Below are 5,000 nucleotides of genomic sequence, written 5' to 3' on the forward strand. Positions count from 1 at the left end.
AACCTGATTGCAGACTCCTTATCCCGAGCTCCAGTGGAAATGCAGCAGCTACTCTCCAGACGCACCAGGTGATCACCTCCTTCGCGCCCGCGCTACGGAGGTCTTTGGAGAGGGGGTGTGTTACGAACCCCTCCACCCAGCACTACGAACCACGCCATCTATTGTCTTGATCTACCTACCCAGCACCACGAGCAACGCCATCTAGGGACGAGACACGAGTATGACTCGTCTTAGTTAACACTCCGGGGTTTCCCTTCTCCATATCCTGGTTGTTACGTCACTTCCTCCAAGTCTTCTTTGTGAGCTCCAATTCGAGGAGAGAGGACTTGGCTCTGGGAAGTGACCACAGGATCATCTATCCTCTAAACCTACGGGCAGTGACTACCTACCGTCTTCTACAATACTCAGCCTTACTTTCGTCAGCCATCTCAGCTCCTCACTTAAGTACTAGTATCTTGTATTAATTTCCCCGTCCACTTGCTTCGAGATTGTTTTATGTTTATTAATAATAGCATATACTGTTAATGTTTAGGTTAAGTTTGGTTAAAAGGGTAATTTATAAACTGAATATTTTGTTAAAGGGATTTATGGTACTCTATTATATACAACGAAAACTCGCATCCCTTTGTCTACCTTTTACTAGTCCGATTGTCTTTGTTTTATTATTGTTGTTACCTGTTGGGATCTGGGTAGACGTATAACTATATTCTAAATCCCCAACTCGTAACAATAGCCATCTGTTACTGCCGTGTCTTTCCATATACCTGTTTATTCATTGTAATAAGGTCTGGATTAATTTAACTTCTTCTGAGGTAGTCTGTTGTTGGGTAATGTTCTAAAGTGTGAAGTAGGAGTGTGTTTGGTTATAGATGTTTTTATTGCTGAGTGCAGTCTGTCCATTTCTGAGTCTATATCTTCTGTTGTTTTCCCTTGTAGGTTAATCGGGTGGTGATTACTTAAGTCGTCTTTGAAGCTGTCCCAGTCTGTTTTACTCATTTTCAGTCTCTTTTTTATTGGTATCTGTATGGGGCTTGTTGACAGTGTTAGTATAATTGGCAGATGGTCACTGCCTGTATTATATGGTAATTGAAAAGGCTTTGTTGTTGGTAAAAATTTTGTCTGGTGTCGATTGTGTATTGTGATTTCTCCAGGTTGGAAAGTTAGGACCCAGATGATTGATTTTCCCTAAATTTATTAATTGATTAAGGGCGTTTCCCACGACGTTATTATTTGTATTGTCAAAAATCCTATGTCTGGCGTTAAAGTCTCCTAAGATGTACATCGGATGACTATTGTTAGCCAATTTTAATAGGTCTTCTATAGGTAAGTAGTAGCAATAATTACGTCTCCTTGAGTTGTATTTATTTTTATTGCTAGAAATTCATCCTGGAAGTCATCAATTAGTTTAAATTTTAAGTTTCTTTTAACCGCTATCGCTACTCCGTCATTTTTCTCGCCCGATTTATTTCTTTGTTTTACATAATAGTTAAAGAGTTTTATGTTGTTGTTTTCTGTCTCACCGTGACTGTTTATTAGTATAATGTCAGGGTCAATTTCGCGATATATATTACTTAGGTTAATTCTCTCGGTCTTCCAGTTTCTTACGTTGTGTTGTATTATTCTTAAAGTTCTTACTGTTTGTCTATTGTCCATTATTTCTTATGGAGTGGAGACCTATCATCCTGTTTCCCGCTTCTGACTCTTCTATACTCTGACGGGTCTACTATTTTAAAGTCTTTGGCCGTAATCTTTAGTTTGTCCGTAGTTATTAGTGACCAGACATAATCTTCACTTAGGGATTTTTCTTGATATGTCCACTTGTATATCCCTCCTTCACAGTTTTTTACTATTGTCCCTCCTGTTGGTCTCGATGTTGGGATTCCATGTTTTGTTGTAGTGATAACTTTTAATCCAATTTCTTCAGCAGATTCAGGTTGTATATTGTGATCAGTTTCCATCTTATCTTCTCTCCTCCTACTCCTTTGTCTGTCCTTTTGTTATTTCTATCTTCTCTTTGTCACTTCTAGTCATTTGTCTGGGATCTCTATGAGTCGCTTGTGTTCCTTGTGTATCAGCTGTTGCTCAAACCTTTGTTCGTCTTGATGTAGTCTTTTCTCTCAGTTCGCTTGCATATGTTGTCTGAAATAGTTTTTCGGATTGTGGATTCTCTGGAAATATCATCTCTGGTAGGTTATTCAATTTAAACATTTTCCTTAATTCCTCATTGTATGATCCGGGTGCAATGATATTGTGCAAATGTGCATGGATCATCTAATCATTACCTTATCATGTATTGGCTCACTTAGGTTTAATACTGTGGATTCTAGTCCTATGAGCCTCTTGGACCGCTCTCTTTGCTATTTCAGCATTATATCATATCCTTCTGTCTTGTTCCTTTTCCTTGTTTCTTGTGCTTTTATCGTGTGTTTTATTGGGCATTGCTAACGTCCTATGTCCTATGTATACATTCCCGTTTCTCTTACAGTTGAGACAGCCAACATGTGTATTCTTGCATTCAGTGTAGGTATGGTCGTCGCCTGCACAATCTGAGCAGTACTTTTTTTCTTTTTCCGGACAGTCTCTCGTTGTGTGTTCTTCATATTTGTAGCAGGAGAAGCAAGTTTGCAGACTGATGAATGTCTCCTTCTTTATTTGATGTGGTGTGACTGACATGTTGAATATTAGAAAGCCCTGTTGTAAAACTTTCTCAGCCATTGACACTTCTTCAAACATGAGTATAGTCCTTTATCTTAATGACTTTTTCAATCTTCATCCACCTATTTTGGCGTTCCAGTTCTTCTTTCAGGTCTTCCTCCCGATCTCTTGATCGACTTGACGAACAAAAACTGATCTTTTTGCTTTTTGTTCTGGTGGCATGACAACAATAAGGCCTTCATTGTAAAATATATCTCTTGCTTCTTTTGAAAGGATTTTATCCGAATCAAAGTCATCTTTACAGATTACTTTAAAACCTTCATTGGTGCTGAATATTCTAGTTAGTGGGACTTGCAGTTTGTTGTAAGTGATTTCTGCCACTTTTCCCCTTCCAATAGAGTGTCCCTTATCTCTATGTTTTATTCTAATGCTAGTTGTCATCTTCTTGATTACATCTAATCCTACCTATAACACAGGGCTCCTGCCTGGGAGCAGTGACCCCACCCCCCCCTCTTGGACGGGGGTCGGGCTCGTAGGGTTCTGCACCCAGGTTACCTGTGACTATAGTTATGTCTAAGAAAGTTGCCACCTACCGGTGACCCCCGGACAAGGGGTGCCCTGCACTATCACAGGTTCCCTTGCCGGATCGACCGTATCGCTAAGTCCCGCCTCCCGTTCCAAGAACGGAGTGCATGAGGGGATGAAAAGGAAAGAAGAGGACTTAGAGTGAAACATTTCTACGTTCGGTCAGCCAATCAGGCACCGCAGTAAACGTGCATGTATCACGCCACCGTGGGGCACCACTGATTGGCAAATCCAGGACGTAGACGCACGGGTAGTAGGCAAAATTTGGGTAGGCCAAATATTTGTTTTTTCCAAAGTTGGAATTTCCCGTACAATCTGTGATGGTAATTACACCGTCACTATGTTGAGTAAGTACAATCACTAGGATTGAGTGTCTTATCACAACAAAGTTGCAGACTCAAACATGCAGCAAAAGAATCAGGTCTTCGCAGCTCCGTGTCTATTTTTACTTAGGCTAGCATACCTAAGTTAAAGCAAACTCCCCTTGCCAATACAGGAAGGAAGAGGATTTCTTATAGTCTAATAAACAATTCATCATGACCAAATACAGTATCTAACACAGGGTGGTCGAGAACAGCCTTAATAACCATTTTGATTGCATTATCTCTGAGAATAGTTAGCAATTATCCATTTGCATTAACTCAGAGTTAAGGGGGTTGTGTGTGGTTCCATATCACCCAGATTTATTAAAAACTCTACGTCAGGCTAAACAGTTTTAGGCTAGATAGTGGTGGCTCTTGGATTATTTCTTTGTCTCTTATTGACTTCGGGTGGCTAACCTCTATAAAATTGAGGGACACCCAGCCAAGACTTTGTACTAGGTTGGGAGTTAAACGAACTTGCTTTTTGCTGTATTGGAGGATTTCATGTCAGGGGAGCGTGACGAAACCTCCGGCAGAAATAGTGGTTAGGTTAGGCAGCCCGGTAGTGGTTGGTTAGTTGCCTGTATTATTATTATATATAAATTTAAGGTCCCCGTTAGACTTTACCGGTCAGGCTAAACAGTTTTAGGCTGCTTGGATTATTTCTTTGTCTCTTATTGACTTCGGGTGGCTAACCTCTATAAAATTGAGGACACCAGCCAGACTTTGTACTAAGGTTGGGTTAAACAGACACTTTTTGCTGTAATGGAGGATTTCGCCATCGGGAAGCGTGGCGAAACCTCCGTGAAACAGTGGTTGGTTAGTTGCCTGTATTATTATTATTATATAAAATTTAAGGTCCCCGTTAGACTTTACCACGGTCAGGCTAAACAGTTTAGGCTGCTTGGATTATTTCTTTGTCTCTTATTGACTTCGGGTGGCTAACCTCTATAAAATTGAGGACACCAATAGACCTTGTACTAAGGTTAGGTTAAACAGACACTTTTGCTGTAATGGAGGATTTCGCCATCGGGGAGCGTGACGAAACCTCCGGCGAAAGTAGTGGTTAGGTTAGGCGGCCCGGTAGTGGTTGGTTAGTTGCCTGTATTATTATTATTATATAAAATTTAAGGTCCCCCGTTAGACTTTACCACGGTCAGGCTAAACAGTTTAGGCTGCTTGGATTATTTCTTTGTCTCTTATTGACTTCGGGTGGCTAACCTCTATAAAATTGAGGACACCAATAGACTTTTGTACTAAGGTTAGGTTAAACAGACACTTTTGCTGTAATGGAGGATTTCGCCATCGGGGAGCGTGACGAAACCTCCGGCGAAAGTAGTGGTTAGGTTAGGCGGCCCGGTAGTGGTTGGTTAGTTGCCTGTATTATTATTATTCTAT

The sequence above is a fragment of the Homarus americanus genome, unplaced genomic scaffold, assembly GCF_018991925.1.
Source record: "Homarus americanus isolate GMGI-L3 unplaced genomic scaffold, GMGI_Hamer_2.0 scaffold8630, whole genome shotgun sequence".
In the NCBI taxonomy this organism is placed as follows: Eukaryota; Metazoa; Arthropoda; class Malacostraca; order Decapoda; family Nephropidae; genus Homarus; species Homarus americanus.